Source organism: Achroia grisella, unplaced genomic scaffold, assembly GCF_030625045.1.
Source record: "Achroia grisella isolate CSIRO2021 unplaced genomic scaffold, CSIRO_AGI_Agris_v1 utg660, whole genome shotgun sequence".
NCBI classification, from domain to species: Eukaryota; Metazoa; Arthropoda; class Insecta; order Lepidoptera; family Pyralidae; genus Achroia; species Achroia grisella.
The window spans coordinates 2,715,271-2,727,789 of record NW_026712984.1 but is presented as its reverse complement, the minus strand read 5'-3'; the positions used below and the strand labels follow the sequence as shown (position 1 = coordinate 2,727,789).

Genomic DNA, 12,519 nt, shown 5'->3' with positions numbered 1-12,519 from the left:
ATACTATATAAATTGGTGGAGTCGAGATATAAATTGATTGATATGTATGCCTCATTAACATACTTGTTGAGACTCCTCACTAGTATTTAGTGATGTTTTATGGCAGACTGATTGTTTATCTATTACAAACCTGTACCGTATTTATTTATCAAGGTATACTTTGTATAAAGTTAGATTTTGTACACATCTAATATGGTTGTAGCTCACTCACGCAAAAACGTAACATCTCCTGTTGAAATATTACACTTTATCATGAGGAGATAACAACCATCGCTCCTAAGAATATGCTTCAATTCTTGTCCCTGACGGGTCTAGGTAGCGAACTGTGAATAAGAGCGAGTATAATAGATGTATGTAAGTCGCAGTGCTACAAGTCTAAGCTGACAATATCCCCAAAAAATCCAATAAAAAAATAAAGAATATAGACTTTGTGCAAAGTCTTCCATGAGTTCTTTTGTCTCATGTATTTCAACAGTTTGCTTTGTATTTTTGGGTTGAAGGGTTAGTGATATAAGGTGAATTAAAGAACTAATTATATTTCTTAATGCTCCGGAATTGCAAAACACGTACTGCTGTTCATGTAGGTACATTGAGTTGACTACAATTGCAATTACAATTTATCAGATGTCAGGTGCGTCAGCTTGTTTGTTATCATAAAACAAATACTGATATGACTCATTAGTCAATGTTTAGACAATTAAAAAAAATATATTTATAATAAATATTGTAATAGTTTATATTATATTAAATAAAATATTTAATTTGTATTTAAAATACAAATATTAATCACTAATACATTTGAGAAACTGTAATTAGGTATAATACATATAATGAAATCTTATTATAAGTAAGTAGTTATCCATACAATTTTACGTGAATATTATTAACATAACAAAATTATACTAGTAAAATAATACTGTGAGTGTTTGGATTTCAGTATACAGTATTTAAGCGACAATGTAATATTTATTTATAGATAATTTCTTTATAATCATATGTCATTACTATATGACGCAACAATGTGGTTAACAGCATTAGATTAGTAATTTCACAATGTTTTGCAAGTCTTCGGTAGTATAGTGGTCAGTATCCCCGCCTGTCACGCGGGAGACCGGGGTTCGATTCCCCGCCGGAGAGATTCTTTTTGTTTATTATTTTCGAATATTTTTACAAGTTTTCGTATCATTTCTACTTTATGTAACTTACAATTTTATACATTCAAAAAGAAAGTGCGTTATGGACAGGAAAATATACGGCTATATAAGACATTATTGGAATAGTAGTTGTTTGCCACCAAAGAAAGAAATAGCAAAGAAGCTGATGGCCTATCTGATAGTCAGTGCTAACAGTCGCTATGAGCGGCAATATGGGCATCACGTTATCATGTATGCGCCGCCTGTGATATCACTCATGCGTTTGCAATGGTTTTCTGGATAACTAAAATGTCATGTCTTTTATCCTGTATTTCATATATGCAGATGATTTTATACTCAGTCTAACTAGATAGCTATATTAAATAAATACAAATATATTAATTATACTTTTTTTATTACCTGCACCTCAATCACGCTGGAAAGGTCGACGTACGCCAGCGCCAAGTCTTTTCTATCACTTCACGTAAAAAAACTAATTGGTTTAACACATGTCACAGATGTACACTTGGTTTTTACTACATTATTGTTTATTTATATAATTTTTCGTCACTTTGTATAACATAAATATAGATATATAGATAAATTCTATGTGCCGTAAAGGTGAATAGGCAACCAACTCAGCATAGACCTACAGATAAATCTGTAGCCCTGATATTCTGTTGGCTCCTGTACTTATAGTACTAATAGTTATTACTAAATTCAAGCTCCTTAATATATAAAATCAGTTACAAATCATCAAAACAATAATATATAATAATGTGCTATATATTTGTATATAAAATGTATAACAGTATATATTATTAATCAATAAATATTGTAGGTGTGCTATGCACACACACATACATATTGTTAATACAGAGATTGAATTACATCGCGCGGCACAGCGCACCTACTACACGTCCCTCCCCAGTCAGATATACGATGTAGTCCCGTATCGCCGCATTACAATCGTGATAAAATATAAATGTATTTTCATTTGGTAAAGCTCATGACACCACACCAGAACACGCGATATATATGGATAGGAGAACCTTCCATTCATAGTACATAAGTGATATCACAGACCTGTGAAAGTGGTGACCCGCGAATTTAGTGGTGTGAACTTTACGATATATTATATACTACTATATATTACTTCATACTAGCATAATGAATCCACAAACGTCACAATCAGCTATACAAGCAGTGCAAGAACAAACTTCCGAGCTAGCGCAGATTAGCTTATCTTCAAGAATAGCCGAATTCTGGCAAGAACAACCCAGGCTATGGTTTGTACAGCTGGAAGCCGCACTTGCCAACCAGAAGCTCGGAGATGAGTCTAAATACCAGCTCGTCACGTCGAAATTAAACAGAGAAGTAATCGGACAGGTACGTGACATATTGTTAAATCCTCCCGACACAAAAAAATACGAAATACTTAAGCAAAGACTAATAAACATTTATGAAGAGTCTGAAAACAGACAAATTCAGAAATTACTCAATGAAGTAGAATTGGGGGACCAAAAACCGTCGCAATTATACCGTCGGATGAAAAACCTAGCTAGCGATAGATTTCCTTCAGAGACATTAAGAATATTGTGGACAGGACATCTGCCAGCTCACGTGCGTGCAGTTTTAACTGTGAGTGAAGTAACGGATATGGAGAAGCTAGCAGTCATAGCAGACAAGGTCATGGAGGCCGGACACATAGGGCAAGTAGCTGAAATATCACATACTGCCCAGACCACTACTACAGATATGCTAGTAGAACAAATAGCGAAACTGACACTACAGGTCAATAGGCTGGCGTCAAGGCCAAGTTTCCAGCCGCATAGGTCATCCAGGAGCCGCGATCGTTCAAGGTCACACTCACGGGCAAGATCTCAGCGACGCGACAAAAACAGTCCTGACTGGCTATGTTTTTATCATTTTCGTTACAAAGAAGATGCAACGAAGTGTATAAAACCATGTAACTGGAAGGATAAAACTAATCAGGAAAACTAAATACCGTGCAGGCTGCGGCGGGCGACTGTACGGCAAATTTCAGTAATAACCGCCTTTGTGTAACTGACAGACACAGTGGACTAAAATTTTTAGTGGACACAGGAGCTAATATATCAGTGTTACCAATAAGTAAACAATATTCGAAGTGCTCAAATAATGGTGAGAAATATAAGTTATATGCAGCTAACGGTTCAGTAATAAAGACATATGGTATGCATACTCTAATATTAAATCTAAATCTAAGAAGACCATATAGATGGACATTTGTAATTGCCGACGTTAAGCAGCCCATTTTAGGTGCTGATTTTCTTTCTTATCATAAGTTAGTGGTAGATTTAAGTACCAAAAGATTGATAGATAGTGTAACAAATTTAAATATTATTGGTAGTATAACTAATTGTCGTGAGCCATCGGTTAAAACTATTGACGAGAATCATGTATATAGCGACATATTACGTAATTATCCTAACATAACTAAACCCGCAAATTTTAATGAAATTAACCCTAACAGTATTGTATTTCACCACATAGAGACCTCTGGAACTCCAGTATTCGCGCGTGCCAGACCTTTGCCGCCGGATAGATACGCGAAGGTAAGAGATGAATTTAGGATTATGCAGGAAATGGGAATCTGCAGGCCATCGAAGAGCGAGTGGGCAAGTCCACTACACGTCGTGGCAAAGAAAAACGGCAGCTTGAGACCCTGTGGTGACTACAGAGGCCTTAACGCTATTACAAAGCCGGACCGTTACCCGTTGCCCCGGCTGCAGGACTTCACATATCTGCTGGCAGGTAAGAAGTGGTACAGTCATTTGGATATTTCTAGAGCCTACCACAATATACCTGTAGCTCAGGAAGATATCGAAAAAACCGCCATCATAACACCTTTTGGACTTTTCGAGTTCCCACGCATGAGTTTTGGTCTAAGAAATGCCGCGCAGACATTTCAAAGATATATGAATACAGTGGTTCTCAAAGATTTAGATTTTTTATTTTGCTATATTGATGACGTCATCATCGCAAGCGAAAACGAAACACAACATCGCAAGCATTTAAAATCAGTTTTTCAACGTTTTAACGAGTACGGAATTACTATTAATCTTTCGAAATGCGAGTTTGGTAAACAAGTAGTAGAATTTTTAGGGTACAAGGTTTCGAGTGAAGGTATCAGACCTCTTGAAGATAAGGTCAATGCCATCACCGAATTTCCTAAACCGGAAACAGTAGATCAACTTAGGAGATTTTTAGGTATGGTCAATTTTTATAGAAGTCATTTACCACACGCTGTAGAATATCAGTCCGAATTAAATAATTATTTAAGCACAGCTAAACGTAAAGATAAGACAAAAATTAACTGGACTAATAAAGCAGAACAAGCATTCGATACGTGTAAGCAAAGTTTGAAAACCGCTGCCTTGTTATCGCATCCACTACCAGACGTCCCGTTATCGCTTATGACGGACGCCTCTAGTACATGCGTAGGCGCTGTATTACAACAGAGAGTGAATAATAATTGGAAACCTTTAGGATACTTTTCAAAAAAATTAATGCCATCGCAACAAAAGTATAGCACTTACGACCGCGAGTTACTTGCTATTTATATGGCCGTAAAACATTTTAGGAATATGCATGAAGGTCGTAAATTAATTATATATACAGATCATAAACCGTTAACTTTTGCTATTGATAAATTAGGGAATAATAACGAAACACCTAGAAGAACAAGACAACTAATTTTCATTAGTGAGTTTACTAATGATATTAGGCATATAACAGGAAACGATAATATAGTCGCCGATTCATTGTCACGTATAGAAACAATAAACTGTCCAACAATTATCAACTATGCCGATCTAGCGAATTCGCAGAAAACCGACGACATGTTATTGCAGTTGTTACACGATACCAACACGAGTATAAATTACAAAACTGTTTACATACCTAACTGTGACTTACCTATTTATTGTAATGTTATTAACAACGAATGTAGACCTTATTTACCAGAAAAATTTAGGAGATTAGCTTTCGATTCTATTCATGACATTAGCCACCCAGGTATTCGTACGTCACGAAAAATGGTGACTAAGAGATATTTCTGGCCTAGTATGAATCGCGACATTAACTTGTGGGCTAAGACCTGCATACATTGTCAAAAATCGAAGATAGGTCGTCATACTATAGCAGGATTAGGTAATTTTGATACCTGTAATCGATTTGAACATATTCATGTAGACCTTATAGGTCCTTTGCCGATAACCGACGAAGGTTATAGATATTGTTTAACAATGATAGATCGATTTACTAAATGGCCGGAAGCCATACCAATTAAAGATATGACCGCTGAAACGATAAAATTTTGAGGGGGGAGTATTGTAGGTGTGCTATGCACACACACATACATATTGTTAATACAGAGATTGAATTACATCGCGCGGCACAATATAAGACCTATACATTGATAAAAATGAATATTTTTGAAACTTCCAATTTATAGTAAAGTGTAACTAATATTCTCTTATCAGATAAGAGTAATATACAAACAAAGCAGGATTTGATATAAATGCCAATCTAATTCAATTTCAAACAAATCTTTCACCTAACTATAAGTTGGTGAAAATTATTCCATTATATTTTGCAATACCCAATAAAGAATAGTAAGTAGAAAAGGTACAAAACCATACAGTAATATTTTCTGTAATTTCTCCTTCAGGGATTCTAAATTCATCAAGGCAGAAACGCTATATAATTTTATAAGCCAATCTAAAATTATGTAACTAGTTTTTATTGGTGAATTTGACAATACTTTTTAATATTTCTACAATTATAGCTAAATTAAACGTTTCACGCTAAATATGTAGAAAATATAAGATCAGCGAGGGCTAGCGATGTAATAAAATTGGGACGAGATCGAAGGATGCCGCCATTTTTTTTCAATTAGCAAGTGAAATGGCGGTATAAAGTTAGGATCGATATAAAAATATCGATATTTCAATTTGTCAGGTTTTCGTCTATTATTATCAAAAGGTCGTATGTGCTACAATCTTGACTTGAAGTAATATCGACCCTACCGATCAGGCGCTAAATCGTATCGTTACGTTTCAATAGAACATAACTAACATATGAGTAATAGACTACAGATCCTGTTACGACTTTTTCCCGGACAGTAACTAACACGACTGAAGAAATCTTATCTCAGGAGGAAATTACTTTTATTCAACGTATCTTTAATTAGTAATCAAGCTAATATAAGGGAAAAGGTGTATGAGGAAATTTATAAACAAATTCACTTATATTGATCCTATACGTTGTTGGATAAAAAAGACGACAAAAACGCAAGATGGCGCAAGTGTTAACACCTTGACGTAAATTAGTTGTGACATAGTGTAAAGAGAATCTTATATATATATATATATATATATATCTATATACACATATACCTTCTATAGCATCGGTACGGACTACTCAGTTAAAATGTTAATATTAACATTATTAAAATATGCAAAGTCTATTATCCTCTAAACGATTACTTGAACGACAAACGTGTAGCATCCCCTATATGAAGCACGCGATTTTCACTTAATGTTAGACATATATATATGTATACAACGGATATAAAGTGGCTAAATTAAAAACAAAAACAATTGAGTTTCTTGGCAGTTCTTCTCAATTGAATCTGTATACTGAACTAAACGGCAGTGAAAAAATATTAATACAAAAAAAAATACGTTTATAAGCGGCTAAAATGTCCTACATTCATAAATTTTTGATTTGATTAGTAGTGGGTTGAAAATAGAGTCAATTTTTCAACCGACTACAAAAAAAACGTAGGTCCTCTTTTAGACTGTCTTTTATACGTGTTAACTAACAATATTTTTTAATATGAACCGATTTTCAAAATCTTTTATTTGTAATCTGGTGATTCTTTTGTATTACTATTAACTATAAATTACTATTAAACTAAATTATTTCTTTTAATATTTTTAGTTTAGCATATATAATAAAATAAAAATACAGTACAAACATACTATTAACCTCCTATTCGACAAGTAAAGCAACCAATTTGTTTTAGTGAGGTGAAAGCTACGACAAAAACAATATGCAAATCAACATTCGAATAATGAATATCGATAATTATTACCGGTCCCTTAAAAGGCGGCCGAGTACCACAATCGGTTAGTGATTGCTTTTTAAATTGCTACCTTGCTGTATATTGGCTACTGGACTTTTATATAACGTATCAAGCCCGTCTTTATATCGATAATTTTTAGATCGGCTAATCGATAGTTATTTTAAATGGAACAGGAAGTTGTAATGTTCTTAACCGTATAAATCAAAATAAGAAGAAGAAATATATACTTTAATGCAATTACAATTAGACACCTGTTAAATTGAAATATTTATTGTTATTTTTATATCCACACTTTTCATTTATCACTCACTAAATCGTGAACGTGAGATGTGATAATTAAAGGTATAGTTACACTTTTGACGATAATAATTCTCGTGTATATTATTTATGAAGTTAATCAAGAACAAATTAAATAATTGGAATTCCAATGAATTCTATGTGTCGACAAAATGACGCGGAATCGATTATAACACCACTACTCGATAGCACCGGCGAATAAACTCGATAAATCGATTGAACACGGCAAATTAAAACTGTTATTATTGAATTGAAAAAATACAAGAACCAAAATGATAGTTAACGAATTATCTATGTTGATAACGGAACAGTGTTATTAATTAGGATTTTGTGTTAAATACATACATAGTTATTTAATTGAGAGTGTGTTATGATTTTTTGATTAGAGTAATCATTTAGTTTTTATAAATGCCGTTATTGTAATTGTAAATTAATTAAAAACTTATTGATTTCGAATGGAACTTTCAGTTAATAAATAAAGATATAATTGAGAAACTAATAGCTATATATATTTTATATAAATCACACACTACATAATATATCGGATTGATACCTAATGTATATCGACGTCTATTATTGATATAGAATCGCGAATCGTAATCGTGTTTACGATCGCTCGCGTCGCGTGCTCACGGCTGACTGCCGGAGGGCGGGCAAACCGCCCTCGGGGTAACCATGTGCTCTCGACCTTACCAATTGATATTCAATGTGTGATGTGACTGTAGCCCTTTTTTATCTGCCTTACCATTTGTTACAATGTCGAGAATCGTTCGAGAAGTTGCTGTCAATATGTTTAACAAAGAGGAGTTTTTTTTAGTGACATTATTATTTGCTACTTATATATTGACTTCAGCAGCGATTTGATTCAGCTGTAGTTTTCGTAGGACTAATTGTGTATCACTGAGAGGTGTATAATATATTTATATATAACATAGTTTATATTTGTATATAGTTTGAATTGTCTGACAAGAACAACAAACAAATTAAAGCTAATGCTTTAGGTTGTTTGTTGTTCTGGTTACATAAATAAGTAACTTGAGTGGGAAAAACATGTAATGACTTTATGAGTAACTTAAATTTTATTTATTTAATAGCTGACGCCGCAAACATTGTTTTGCTATATAAATTAAAATCGCTATTAAAAAATAGGAGTCCGGAACAGAAGGATGAAAATTTAGGATTGTATGTATTTTTTAATACCACATTATAAAAAAAAATGTCAAAAAAAATGTTAGCAACCCTTATCACTTAGGAGATAAAACATAATATGCATATAAAATTTTATAAAAATCGGTCAAGCCGTTTCGGAGGAGTATGGTAACTAACATGGTGATATCAGAATTTTATATATAAGATTTTGGCAAAAAAATAGTAAAATGTATGATATAACGAATGCGATAAATAATATGGCAAATAAGAGACACGTAACTTTTACTTTTTATGAGCGGATATGGCAGTTTTCTAAGATATCTATCTAATTTAGTTATTTACCTAATAATGGACATGATTTGACACACTCTCAATCAAAAGCGTGTATTTGGAAACGTACGAAAACAAGTTAATGATTCAACTAGACAAGAACGGCATGTAGTTTAATTATTTTTTAATTTATATGTCACATGACATTTTTATACTGATGTTGAAAAGTTAATACCTTTCCCTCCAGTTCTACTTCCGTTATTTAATGTTAAAAAAGAAATTATTACTTAGTTGATTTACTTGACATTAAATCTCTCAAACAAATAGGAGTTATAATATGACTAATATAACTTATGTTTATATGTATTACGATGTATAGATATTGTATAATAATAAATCTATTATATTTTAGCGGTTTAAATATATTTTATTTACATGTGACATGTCAACAGAGAATAGAGTTTTGGTGTCATCAATATTTGTGGTATCTGTACCATTTATGACCTGCGATAGTGAAGATATACATAGTTATCTGTGGTGAAGAATACTTTCAAGTCCTCTCAATAGGAAGATTAAATGCGATCCGGTGTTCAAGGCTCAATGATAAGAAAATATCAGTGCTGCTAAATATAATAAAGTTATATATAATATATAAAATATACGATATAATAAAGTTACGTTTTTATATAAGTAGCGGTCGCCTATTACTTGAAACTCGATCGTAATTAATTTAAATTATATGAACATTATTAAGTTCTATTTTCAAAGACTAGTGTGTGTAATGTCTTTTTTATTGATTTAATGTATTTTTATGCATAATTAAAAAAAATAGTATTATTCACTCCATATCTATATAAACTATAATTATTCTAAATTTCATACTCCTCCATCCGTGCCATTTTGTATAAAGGGGTACGAAGTTTTTGATTCACATATTAATAAACTCGTAGTTTTCAATTCCGTAACGAATATAAGTGTAATCGAGTTACAATAGTAGCTTACTGCCCCACCCTCAGGCGCGAATTTAATTAGTAGGTATTTCAGTCGGCTCGCGATTGGTGATCACTCGAGTACACAGTCGGCATGTTCGATACATTGTTGTGAGGACGGCCCGTTGATTCCTAATTATATCATTCTTCTGCTAATTCTCATTTACTTATTGTAATTTTTGCTCTATGTACCGACACGGGCAAACAATTTGTTATCTATGTACATATAATATATATAGATCAAGGGTTGAGTAGAGTTAACGTAGTGTTTAATTATAGACATATTATCATTATATTATATATGAGAAGAAAAAATGTTGTACTCCTTTTTACGAAATTAGCGAGTACGAAATTTTGAACACTTATTAGACCTTATTAGATTTTGTAATAAGGAATACTTTGGTCTATGGTTTATTACTATAGTGCTAAACCAGGTTTATCGTTTTGTAATAAGACAGTTATAGTAGGTACTTTTTTTATAGACGGAGAGCAAAATGCTAAAAAAATATAAAAAAAAATAACATTTTTGAATAAATAACAAATTACACACATTACAATATATTTGACATACACACATAGATGAAGTTATAGCATTTGACAATAGAACGTTGAAAAAAAAAGTGAAATAATGGCATGGATAATTCGTCTATGGTCTCAATGGATGTGCATAGATACCGACTGAGGATGATATAAGATGTATGGGGACCGCGTGGCGGTCCATTGAATATTGATAGCTTATAATGGGTCCCCAAGTCCAAAAGTCCCCAATACTAACAGCCACCACTACACCTAAGTTTAGTTTAGTGTAGTTTAGTTATCGTTATTGTTAAATGAATTTTGTATGAGTATTAAATTGTGCAGGCATGGTTTTTCATTATTTAATACTCATATAAAAAAACCGTTCTTCAATTTGCATTATAATTTTTTCACAAATGGCAACACACCCACTATACTGTCACGTGATTGATTTCTAAATCCGTTCAGTTCCGCTAATATCCGTTATTTAGTCACCCCTGTGGGGTCTTTCCGTGATCTCAGCCTGACCTCAGAGCCTCAGGGCATTGCTCAGGGGACTTGAATACATATGTAACTATTAGGTACTTAGGTACCTATTTGTTAGGGGCGTACTTGTAAAATTATTAAATGATATTTTTACGTAACTGGAAAGGTAATTCGATGGCCAACCTCTTAAAGTTATAACCATCGCCACTAGAGCTGAAATGTTTATTTATATCACAAAAAAATATGTATTTAAATAAATTATTTCCATGTTTACATAGTATAGAACGTAAAAATCTATAAAGATATAATACAACTATGTTTCTGACCAGTCCAATCCCTTTTGTTACACATTTACCACGTCTTTGCAACCTTAAGTAGCAGTGCCATGCTATGCTATATATGTAGTTGCTATTCAAAATTACATTAATTTTTCAACTTTAATATAGTTTCATAGTTCTTTTTGTTATATATTAAAATTATATGTATATATATATATATATATATATATATATATATATATATATATATATATATATCAAAAATAAAGTTCAATAAAAGAAACGAGTTCAAACCTTTTTCTTTGGCGAGTTGAAAATGGAGAGAGGAAAATATTTCCACCAACCCAAAATAATAACTAATAAGTAGTGGCTCATAATGCTACACTTTCTTTTGTAGAGAACAATGGCGTTTCAATTTCATAATAAGTTATATATAATATATATATATATATATATATATATATATATATATATATATATATATATGTATATATATATGTTAAGGAAGCATATTCTTCGTTAGCTGATCCGATTGTTATAAGTACTGTTTAAATGCACTCGTATATATTATACAATTTGCTTTTATTACTTTTCAAAAGGTCCTTGAATAAATTTATAAAAGTACTGGCCAATTATTATAGAATACAATAAAACTCTATGAATAGAAAAATAAAAATGCAATCTGTGAACAGAGTTTAAATAAAGAACACTTTTCGATTGGTCGCTATAGCCTCAGGCGAGATGACGGGGTGCCGAATGTTGCCAGCCTTTCGTCCGGAAATATGAATTCTATTTGTAATGACATTAATATACTTTTTTTTAAATTGTACGCAATTTTTTCATCAAGTAGGCCAGATTATTATTTTTACAGCAGGAATAATGACGTAAATATGACTTGCATAAGAGACCGAACGGGCCTATATGCTTTTTATATTTAATGAATCGAAGCCGCGACCATTGGAAGTATGTCGGTATGCTAAATCGCGAGACCACCGAGCCCGTCACTCATCGTTTATTGTTGTCATTTGATTTATCATCTACAGATGGCGTTTTCGAATATACCTATATATCTACGTACAAAGTCGGGGGAACCACTAGTTTTGTGATAAAAGAACAAAACTGTTCCACAGCTAAACGGTAATTTTATTTGTATTCTATAATACATTGTATTGTGTTTATATATAGACTAGTTTAATACAAAATATTTAAAATGAGTTGTTCAATAGGCTGGTTCTTATCGATACGGAATTTCTTCCAGGCAACTTGGA

The 12,519-nt window shown here is 32.5% G+C and overlaps 1 protein-coding gene and 1 non-coding gene across 5 annotated transcripts in view; one reads left to right on the top strand and one right to left on the bottom strand.

Moving 5' to 3' along the window:
• The window catches only part of LOC131849590 (transcription factor AP-2-epsilon), a 135,363-nt gene that overhangs the window by 34,720 nt on the left and 88,124 nt on the right, over positions 1-12,519 (bottom strand). The gene's annotated exons all lie outside the window — the stretch shown is intronic.
• On the top strand, positions 1,066-1,137 carry Trnad-guc (transfer RNA aspartic acid (anticodon GUC)). Its single transcript has one exon. It is a non-coding gene; the product is annotated as a tRNA-Asp (tRNA).